At 35.8% G+C, this 12217-nt stretch overlaps 1 pseudogene; it reads left to right on the forward strand.

Moving 5' to 3' along the window:
* Window positions 1-489: 489 nt before the first annotated feature.
* The window catches only part of LOC121169141, a 53530-nt pseudogene continuing 41802 nt past the window's right edge, over window positions 490-12217 (forward strand).

The following is a 12217-nucleotide window of genomic DNA, read 5'->3' on the forward strand; positions in this document are numbered from 1 at the left end:
CACAGAAATTCACAGAATTAGTTACTGGCACAGCTGGGAATCAAACATAGCTGGCATGACCCCAGAGCCTAATGAGTAAGAGCTTTATACTCTACCACAAAGCTTCTCAAATTATAGGAGTTCAGAGGAAGAATTCAGTTGGGCTGAAGTGTTCAAAAATGACCTAACTTAAGAGGCAGAATTAATGCTGGCACTTCAAAATGGAATGAATTTTTTATTTTAAGTTGTAATTAGCTTTTAACAGATGTGATGTGATTTGTGCATATACTTTTAAGAATATAGTGACATTCTCCCTTCCTTCTTCCTTTCTCAATTTCTTTTTTTTTTTTTTTTTTTTTTTTTTTTGCCTTTTGAGAAAACATTTTAAATTTACATTGGACCAAAAAGGCCTCACCAAATCAATGTAATTTCCATTTTATTTTTGTAATCAAGAGGGATGCACACCACTGGGGGCCTCTGATTAGGGTGGGGAGGGTCAGGTATGGAGGTATGGAGGAAGGTAGGTAGGTGGATAAATGTTTCAGATTATTTTTTCTCCTGTGTCCACAGGGAGGGACGAGGAGGGGCTACTCTTTGTTGTCAAGCTACATCAGCGTCTGGGGATGGGGGTACACACTTGTTGAAGCCTGAGAGACCCCGAAGTGGATTGGGGTCTGGTTTTGAGATGTTGTCACCTTCATTTCTCCAGGGTGAGGAAACTTTTACAAGTTCTATTGGCTGACCAAGATGACTTTATTGCATCCACAGGCCCAGGAACATGCTGCAAAACTTGTTAGCCAGGAGAATGGTCCAACCTGTTCTGCTTTCCATCCTTTGAAGCGGCAGCTTGACATCCTCTGCTGGCCCAGATGAGCTTGCTGTCACGTCCTCCATGTATCAACTATGTAAACATCATCAAAAATAAAATTAAAAAGTTTAAAAAATAAAAATAAAAATAAAAACAAAATAATTACTGATAAAAATAAAAACAAGATATTTAGATTGTTGCCAAATGTTTGCTTTTATAAACAGTGCTTCTATAAATATCCTTTCAGACACATCTAAATAATTCATGAAATAATGCTAGAAACAGAATTGCTACATTAAGACATTCATTTTTAAAAAAAAAAAAAAGAAAAAAAGAAAAATGACCATTTCACTCATATATAGTAAATTATAATGTAGTCACAGATCACTAAACCTACAGTAGTATAACACTCTCAATCTAAGCATAAAACAAAGTTTTACAACAAAGAAACTACTATGAAGCATATGAAGTATGCTAAATAAACTAAGTTCAATATTCTCAGATGTTTACTCCCTGATGTGGTCCATGCCATTCACTTAATACACATTATCATTGTTCAAAGCAAACTAAGTGTTCTCTTTTGCATCTCACTCACTATATAAAACTATTGTAGGCTGAGCTATAAATTACAGTGACACAAAAGCAAAATAACCCTCTTATAAGCTGTATTTCAGAAATCCCAGGAAATGACAATCAGAAGGTAGTGAGGTTGTGTGTGTGTGTGTGTTTCTTCCTGACAATAAGTGTGCTAAGCTAAATGATCAGTTTAGGATGTTTCTTTTACTCAATCATGTCCACATGAAGTAAAAGAAACAGACTTTTCCTAGTCTCCCAGGCAGTAGCATTGTGGTAAAAGCCTGTCTAACGTCAGAAAAGAAAAAGCTGATCTTGGGAACAGAATGTAGCCATTTGCTTGTAACTGTTTCAGCCCCTGCTGGGCTGCACAGAGCAATGGTGTTAGCCAATCTCTCTCTCTCTCTCTCTCTCTCTCTCTCTCTCTCCCTCTGTGTGAGTGTGTGTGTGTGTAAGAAATATTAGGTGTATTACGGTAACTAATGAAATGTTGTCAGTAACCATGCGCACATGTGCAGTTTTGTATCAGTTTCCATAGCTGCCAAATAGCATTAAGAAACCCAATCAAAAATTTATGTAATCATAATAGAGACCAAAGAAGCTAAAAAGTTATATTTTAAAATGCCCCTCCTTTTGTTTGAGGCTCCGTCTTTTTGTATGCAAAACCAATTCACCCTATTAGGGCATAACAATAATAGTAATAATAATGATGATAATAATAATAAACTGCTTCCTGTTGAAGGCCTTGCTCACTCATCTCTGAGTTTGTGAATCACACAAGAACATTCCCATCCTATTTCTCTCCTGATTGTCCAGAAATTTGTCTTCCCATACAGCACCTGTCTCCTACCTACAGCTACATTAATTAAGCCAGGTCCCCACCATTAAGCTTATGACAGTCAATCACTCCCAAACATTTTTCACAGGTTTCTGTTCCATTCATATTCACTTTATGTATTTGAGAGGCAGAGAGAGAGAGAGACAGAGAGAGAGAAAGCTTTCATCCACTGGCTCACTATGCAAATACCTACAAGAAGGCAAAACCAAAGGCAGGAACCAAGAATTCCATTTGTATTGTCCACATGAATGACACAGCCCAGGGCCTTGGGCCATCTTCTGTTACCTCCCAGAATACACACTAGCAGGAAACTGAAATCAGGAACAGAACTAGGACACGAACTCAGGTACTCCGATATGGGATGAAGACATTTCAAGCTGTGTTCAAATCATTGTGACAAACATCATCAGCTTTTCTCAGATAACTCCTCCTTTCATTTAAACAGTACATGACTTGCTTTTGTTTTTAAACTACCCTTATGACAATCTTTTGTCTTTCATAACTACTTCTAATTCTTACTTCTGGGCATTTACTTGAAGGCATTCCTTACAGTTCAATATTTCATTCTGTTATTTCCCATGTATTTTATCCTCACTTAGATCCTGTTTAAATACCTTCAATCATCTCTTTACGTAAATCTCTATATGAAAGTATATGTTCTCATCTAAGTTGCCATTTTGTATTTCAACAAGCCTACTGAACATTTCCAATCAGATAATAGCTGTCGCTGTCCTGCAGCGATGGACTTGGTGCACGGAGCCACTAATAACACACATGGAGCCTGACTGATGGTCAAAAGCTGAAGTTTATTAGTGGCATCAGACTTTATACACTGAGGGTTATCTGGGATAGGGGAGAAAGTATCCAGCTTATCAACAAAACACATCAACTGCTTCTATACTTTTGCTTGGAACTCTTTGGTTTCTATATTCCACCAGTGGTCTCATTCACATGATGTCCACTCAACTGTTCTCATACAAATGATATCCAATCAGTTATACAAAAGGTATCCATTCAGTTGTCCTCATACAAATATTATCTAATCAATTGTAATCCTGTGCTCACTGACCTTCCAGGGTCATAATGTCCTTCTACAATAGCAAATATAATAATCCACATCTTAATTTAATAATAATCCACATCCTAATTTAAAATTTATAAAATACTTTCAAATACATTTCAAGATAAGTGAATCACCATGCAGAAGATCTTCCTCTTTGGCTCTCCTCTCTGTATATCTGACTTGCCAATAAAATAAATAAGTCTTTTAAATAAATAAATAAAAGATCTTTCATGTATGAAAACTGGTCTTTTCAGCATTATAGTCCCACCTGTATCTAGGCACCCTAGGTTGATTTTTCTCAAGGCAGTGAATTCATGGGTATGTTTTGAACTTTTTCTTACTTCCCCCTTTACTGTTCCTGTTGTGCTTTGCCTTCAAGTCTGTTCCTTCTTCACCTTTCCCTTTCTCAGAATGACAAGAGGGCTGCCTCAAGAAAACTGCAGGACCTGGAATCTTGTGTTGGTTGGCAAACTATTAATTGTCTGAGCAGGATTTGGCTCCAAGAACTCCTGTCGATATTTCTGCCACAAATATCGTATGTGTCTCCAAAAGAACACAATCACTGGTATAAATTTGAGCCTATCCTAGTCACTAGTAATTTGGGTTACCTGTGTATACCTTGGTTTCAGGAAAGAGCTAGAGTATATTTGCCTAAGAAGTACTAAAAAAAAAAGATGCTTAGCAAACTTAAAAGTTAAGTGAAAATACAAATATGATGCAAAAAAATGTTAAGAAATGCAGATTTATATGGTGTAAGTACAAGAAAGCCTCAGTTACCTGGAACATTTGAATAAAACATTAACATTTTGGCTGGGAATTTTTTCTAAATTGTGTATTACATGTCCTTCTGTTCCTTAAACAAATGATTCAGAAAATAGCATTCTTTTGATAATTAAAAACACAACCTCAGGAGTCCCCTGAGATATTCAGGATGATTCACTCTATATTAAGTGGCCCCAGATGAGTTTATTTTTAGTATTTACATCTGTTTTTCATAGTTTTTCTCTTGCTCTAACTTCTTAAAACTCACTTGCTATCTACCATGAGCAGACTGTCTCACAGCTTTTGAATTATTTTAAATTATTGTTAATTAGAATAAGACAGGAAATGCACTTGGTATGGTTCCTATCAATTGCTTAATTCTTATCCTCTTCAATTCCATCCACAAAACATCTGTACTCTTTCCAATTTTCCAAATGGATCTATATAATCTATATTCATAATTAGCCATATATAATTAACATAGGTATAACGCATTTTTTTTCTTATATATCTGCAGTTCTTACTCACTTGTCCTGGAAATTTGCCTTTGTGATGATTGCCTAAGTCTTCCTTCTTCAAGACTGTGATCAACCACTACCTCTTTCAGCAAACTGACCCTAATCACTCTAAGCTGGGTTTGGTGTCTCATTTTTGCGCAACCATGGCACTCTCTATACTGTACTCACTACCACTTAGATGGCTGATTCCCACTCTGCATTGTGAGCTCTTAGGTAATAGAAACCTGGACAGAGCTCGGTATATATCAGATTATCTTAAAAGCTTTACTACGTTTGAGGTGCATATACTTCATCATATTATATTTGCTTGCATGTCTTTTCCAAAATTTTTATCTTATAGATACAGCAATTTCAGGACCATACCAGATACTAAGCATAGAATAATGACAATGTCATTGAGGTGAGGAGAGCGGTGGGGCAGCATATTATCAAGATGCAATCTGCTGATCATGTGGGTTTTTGTGTGTGTGTGTTTTTTTTTTTTTTGCAAGGCAGAGAGATAGACACAGAGAAACAGAATAGTTTCCATCTTCTGGTTCACTGCATAAAATACCCACAAGCGATGGGGCTGAACAGGGCCAAGGCTGAGGCTGGGAGCTGGAAACTCAATCCAGGCACCTCCATGGCCAGCAGGAATTCAATCACTTTAGTCATCACTGCTGTCTCTTGGGTTATTCAATGGCAGGAACCTGGTACCGGAACTGGGAGTTGGAGCAAAGGATGAAAGCTAGGTAGTCTAACATGGAATACACACATTTTAAGTTATGGCTAAAATGACTGTCACATGATTTTTTAAAATTTTCACTTATTTGAGTGACGATGTGAGGGGTTCATCCCCCAAATAGCTGTAAAAGTTGAGGCTGGGCTGGAGGCAACACCAGAGGCCAAGCAAAAACTGAGATTTCACATTGGCTGGCAGAACCCCATTACTTGAGCCATCACTGCTGCCTCTTGAGATGTACATTATTGGGAAACTAAAGTCAGAATCCAGGGCTGGGAATAAAATCCATGTACTCTAATATGGAATGCAGATGTATTTGCCACTAGAGTAAATTATTTGCTCCCTGCTGGATTTCTTTTAGTAATTTTCTAAGTCGCAAGTATATCTAAAAAGTTCACATTGATAAATAATTGAGTTGAGTAAGTTAGGACCCATCAAAATCTGTCTATTCCAATACTTTAGTTCAAGGAAAGAGCTTATATCATATTCTCAAATGAAAGTAGAAGATTGGATAAAGTTATAAAGACCTTAAATAGTGAGAATTGAAAGCAATCATGCGATAACAACATAAAGGGATATTCGAAATCATAGAAACTGGTGGGTCCCAGAGGAAGAAAAAAAAGCTAAATATTGAACTTTATGATAATGTCCAGTTAGCCAAATAGTAGATAAAAAGCAGTCTGAGATAAAAGAAGCAGGAAAATAATGTGGTAGAGAAAGCCAAAAAGTCTGTATTGGTATTTTGAAAGCTTTCATGAGCTTAAAGATTATATAATCTTTGTCATGATTAAAAGCCCAGTGGCAGTATTCCAGGTTCCTCTCAGCACCGTTTACAAGAAATGTCAGCTTTCCAGAAACACTTAAAATAGTTTCTTGTTTTGAATTCTTAAATAATAGCTGAGTTTTTATTTATTATCTCTAGGGCATCTGGGAGATCACTCTAATAGGAAGGAACACTTCAAAATCTTATGGAGAACTTAGAATACAAACATTACTCACCCATAGGAGCATTCAGCAAATAAAACAGAAGCTCTGCCACTCTAAATTCTCAACAACCTGGCCACCTGGCCACCTCTTCCCCAGGTTACATATCCAAAGAACATTTATCTAGCCTGGGACTCAAAATCATTATGAACACTTAGGTGGTTAAGTAATTTTACCTGATTTCCACATTTCTCAGTCCTCAGAAACAAGGAGAGGGACATTAATAAAGCAATTCTCAAATGGAATTTGGAAACATGCTTTGCGTGTAAAATACAGTCTGTATTTCTTTACCTCTGGAGTGGCATGGGAATATTCACATTTTTGGTATAATGTGTATTTAGCACGCACATTTGCAAGAAACAACATATTTCATTAACAGACTGTTCTCAAACTTGTTAATACTGTCTGATGATTGTTCCAGGAAGGAGTTGCCTATATTATCATGCACCCAACAAGGCACCTAGGTTTACAGCTTAAAAAAAAAATAAAGCTTGGCCAAAGATACACACTCATTCCCTTTCCCTTACTCTAGGCAGGCTTTAACATGTTACACACACGTTCCTCCAATTTTTGGACTGATAAAATTTTGCTTGCTATAACATGGTGCTAGAAGATATCAAAACATGATGAAACTGATGGTTGCTCCTCCAAACATAGTACTCTAAACTGTAGTAAACCTTCTTTCAAGAATAAATCACACTCCCAGTGAAACAGTTAAATACACCTTCATGATAAAAAAAAAAACCTGGATTTTCTATCTACGTCTATACCTACCAAGCCATAACACACTGAAATAACAGAATGTTAAACTTGTAATTGTTACTAGTGGACTGGACTACTGTAATAAAATGGGAGGAAATGGTGGGAGGGGATAATAGGGAGGGAGAAAGAGAAGGGAAAGGGGGAATCCCTATCCCAACAAAATTGCATCATGGAAAATCATAACAATATAATGAATTTTTTGAAAGTTAAAAAATAAAACACAGAAGTGACTTATGAGTCACTGAAAAAGAATCAATAAACACAGTCTACTAAGATGAGTCAGAATATTGTCTTCATATACCAGGGATAGAGTTTTAATGTATAACACAACCTTATGAGGGATATTCAAAAAGTTCATGGAGATGCATATTATGGAAATCTATGCATGCATTTCAACGCTCCCTACACAAAAATAAGCATTTTTGTTTCATTTTCCCAAAAAAAATGTTTAACTCTATTCATGGTTCATGATCTCCCTTCTCCAGTGAGCAACTCAATGCGGTATCAGTGCTAGAAGAGGTGAGAATGATGACGTGTACTCTTTGCTCCCTTGTCTTCCTGGCACTGACTTTTAAGAGTGGTTCAGCATTACTGACAAGGCTCGCTGCTCCATTATAATCGTTCTTTAGCTTGGAAACTTTATCCATGACACAGGATAAGAAATAGTCATTAGTTTGGTTCTCATACTATATAAGACAACAACATTCTAGGATTAACAATTACACCATAATCAGTTTGTATGTATTAAATTCTTTTTTAATTCTATTTTGGATGATGTTTACACTGTTGATTAGGTTGGGAAGGGTCAAGGATTAGGGAAAAGTGGGTGAGACCACTATTTCCACACCTTCCTTATCTTTTTCCTATATCTGGGGGAAGGGGGAGAAGACACAGCCAGCCTCTCAACCACCTCAGTACCCAGGGGTGGGGAACAGCTGCCAAATGTCATTCCAGGAGCATGTGGAGCATGTTCTGAGGGTTCTGTTCAAGTTTTGATAGTCCTGACATGCTGTCGATCTCATCGATCCAAGAATGAAAAAATCCTTCCAACATCCATTGGATGACATAGTCCACCTCTGAGTGTCTACTCACCCAGAAATTTGCTGTCAAGCATCTCTGGGGTGGTTGGCCAATTTGTTCTGCCCTCCTTCCTCTGCTATGGTATCAGACATCCTCCACCGGCTCCAATGGACTGCCTAATCCTCCATGTGTATTGGGATATGCTGTCCACTGCACTATCTTCAGTAACTGAGGAGACCCTATTCAGACACATGCATTCCACTGTCAGATCGCAGGTCCTGCCACTCTCCTCATGGTTGGAATTCTGAGTCCAGTGGTTGAGTTAGGGGGATCCACAAAGAAATCTCATCTGAGGTTATCCCAGATCTAACTCTGATTTTCTTAAGTTGTAGCAGTTGAGAAATAATTGCATAGTTTGAAAAGAAAATTTATGATTTGAAAAATAATCTCAAGAATATTCAGTGTAAAAAAATAAACGGCATATCAGGCCACATTAAGGCATCACATAAATTTAAAATTACTAATTAAAATAAGCCAAATGTATAATCCAATTACATAATAATCCAGAAAAGGAGGAATTGTGGCTATAACAAGAAGGTTGCTTGGGGACAGTAGGAATTAAAAGTTGGTCAGATGAAACAAGAAGGGGTTTAAGACAATGAAAAAGGTCTCTATGACACTACATACATACCATCATATATTTTTCAAAATCTATAGAATGTGCATCACCTAGAGTGAACACTAATATAAATTATGGACTTGGTGTAATAATAATGTGTAAATGCAAATACAATGATAATAACAAAAACATTTTTCAAAAAAAGAAATCATGTTGTGTTTTGATGTTGACAATTGGTAATACTATATATATCTGGGGACAGAAAATATATAGGACATTTTTGTATTTTCTTAATTTTTCTGTGAACCTAAAACTGCTCCAAAAACAAAATCTTGCAAAAATAATATTACATAGCAGTAAATTAGCTTATATGGCAAGTAGACATACACAATAATAGACCTTTAAAATACAAGAAACAGATCCTGCTAGGACTTGAAGAAATTAATCTCTACCACAACTAGACCTTTCCAAAATTTTCTCTCACAGTAACTATAGTGAGTAAATACAAAGTAAAAAATAATTATATATATATATATGACATCATCAACATTATTCTCCAGCTTATATTTCATTTGACAGGCAGAGGTTTAACCTACTGTAAAACATCAGCCCAAACTTTTTAAATCTGGATACAAAAGTATCTGTATATTAAGTCATCCAACAAGAAAACAAGAGTAGGCAGGCTTTTCAAGTTCACATGAAATATCGACCAAAGATAAATCACATTCTGGATCATGGGAAAAACAAATTTATGAGTGTTGAAATAATATAAAGAATGCCTTTAACCACGATGGAATTAAACCAAAAATTGGTAGCTTGTATGAGGAAAAACTAAAAGCATTTCTAATAAGATCTGGAGCCGGACAAATAATATCCACTCTTCACTCTTATTCAATATAACTATGGAAATTTTAGCAAAAAGCCTTGAGACAAGAAAAAAAAATCAAAGGCATATGAGTAGGATAAGAAGAAGTCAAACTATTGTTTTTGCAGATGACAGAATTCTATATATGTAAATGAGAACCAAAAGATTCTACCAAGAGACTATTGGAACTGCTAAATAAATTTAGTGAAATAGCAGAACACAAAACAAAGCAAAGGTAAAATTTTTATACACCAACAAGGATTTTGTTGAAAAACATCATATAAAAGCAACCTGACTGATAATAGCAACAAAAAAGTAAATTCCATGGTATAAATTTAATTAATGATTTACAGAACTTCCACAATGAAATTATGAATTTTTAATGAAAATGACAAAAGAAAACACAAAACACTGGATAGACCTCTGGTATTCATACATTAGAAGAATTAATTTTAAAATGTCCATACTATCAAACACAATTTTCAAATTCAATACAATCTTGTTCCCAGAATTATAAAATAAAAAATTTAAAATTCACGTAGAAACTGAAAAGATTTCAACTAATCAAAGCTATGCTGAAGGATAAAAACAAAGCTGCACGCATGAGAATTGAAGTTTTCAAGACATACTTTGTGATATTGTAACCAAAACACAGAAGTACTGGCATCAAAATGGGCATCTAGACCAATGAAACAAAATAGAATCCCCAGAAATAAATCCTTGCATCTAAAATAAACTTGTCTTTGACAAAGATGCAAAAACCAATCCCTGAAGGAATGGAATAAAGAGAAGAACAAATGGTGTTGGTAAAATTGGATTTTCACTTGCAAAAGTTTGAAATAAGACATTTATCTAACATCTTATACAAAAATGTAGTAAAAGATATAAAATATTAAAGATGTAAATTATTAAAGATAAATGGAAGACTTGAAAATGTAAACACTAGAAGAAAACATATAGGAAGCCTTACAAGAAATTAGCATAAAAATTTTAGTTAAAATCCTAAAATTATGAACAATAAAAATAAATGGGATTATATAAACTAAGACATTTTTGCACAGAAAAAGAAACAATTGACAGAGTGAAGAGGCAGTCAACAGAATGAAAGAAAACATTTTCAATCTACGTATCTGAATACACAAGAAGCCCAAAAATTCAACATAACAATCCAGCTGAAAAATGGACAAAAGATCTGGACAGATATTTTTCAAAAGAAGAAATAGAAAATGCCAAGAAAATGTGAAAAAAAAATGTTTACTAACCATCAGGGATATGCCAATTGAAACCACAATGAGGTACTACTTCATGTCAGTTAGAATTAATATTATTAAAATATCAAAACTATAAATTTTAATAATGATGTGAAGAAAAGGGAATCCTAAGACACTGCTGGTGGGAATGCAAATTAGTGCACTCATTATACAGAACACTATGGCAATTCCTCTTGCCATGTAATCCAGTTATCCCACATCTGGAAATATATCCAAAGGAAAGAAAGTCAGCATATGAAAGAAACACCTAAACGCTCATGCTTATCACAAAACTAATCACAATATCCAAGATATGGAGTCAGTGTAGATAGCCATCAGTGGAACAATAAAGAAGACATGTATGTGAACACAATGGAATATTACTTAACCATAAAAATGAAACCATGACAATTGCAACAAGATTAATGGGATCTGAAATTATTCTGTGTAAAATAAAATAAATATTGGGCCCAGCGCAATAGCATAATGGTTAAGGTCCTCACCTTGAACTTGCCAGGATCCCATATGGGCGCTGGTTCTAATCCCGGCAGCCCTTCCTCCAATCCAGCTCCCTGCTTGCGGCCTGGGAAAGCAGTTGAGGAGGGTCCAAAGCCTTGGGATCCTGCACCTGGGTGGGATACCCAGAAAGAAGTTCCTGGCTCCTGGTTTCAGATCGGCACAGCACTGGCCATTGCAGTCACCTGGGGAGTGAATCATCAGATAGGAGATCTTCCTCTTTGTCTCTTCTCCTCTCTGTATATCTGCCTTTAAATAAAAATAAATAAATCTTTTAAAAAATAGATATGAAAAAGCAAAAAAAAATCACATTTTCTTTCATATATAGAAATACAGATAGAATCTCTATGCCTATATAGTGCCATATTATTTGGCATATGTTTACAAAGGTTGTATTCAATAAGTTATATACCATTTACATTATAAAATACCATTTTCTTTCATTTTATAATCTTTTTCCTGAATCTCATACTATATAACATATTCAGCCCTGATTTTTTAAAAAAAGATGTGCACATGATGACCAGCCACAATGGTTCAGTGGCTAAATTCTCACCTTGTAAGTGCTGGGATGCCACATGGGTGCCAGTTCATGCCCTGGCTGCTCCACTTCACATCAAAGCTCCCTGACCATGGCCTGGGAAAACAGTCAGGGATGGCTCAAAGCCTTGAGATCCTGTACTCTCTTGGGAGACCCAGAAGAAGCTCCTGGCTCCTGGCTCCTGGCTTCGGATCAGCTCAGCTACCACCATTGCAGCCATTGGGGAGTGAACCAGTAGGTGGAGGATCACTCTCTCTGCAAATCTCCCTTTCCAATAAAAATAAATCTTTTTAAAAATGCACATAAGAATAGTTGTGATCTTTATAAATATAAGGCAAAAATGCAAAACGTTTAGATTCCTGAAGCTTAGTGTGTTCATTGAATTAATTATATTTTCC

The sequence above is a fragment of the Ochotona curzoniae genome, unplaced genomic scaffold (genome assembly GCF_017591425.1).
Source record: "Ochotona curzoniae isolate NIBS_2020 unplaced genomic scaffold, NIBS_Ocur_1.0 scaffold_1852, whole genome shotgun sequence".
In the NCBI taxonomy this organism is placed as follows: Eukaryota; Metazoa; Chordata; class Mammalia; order Lagomorpha; family Ochotonidae; genus Ochotona; species Ochotona curzoniae.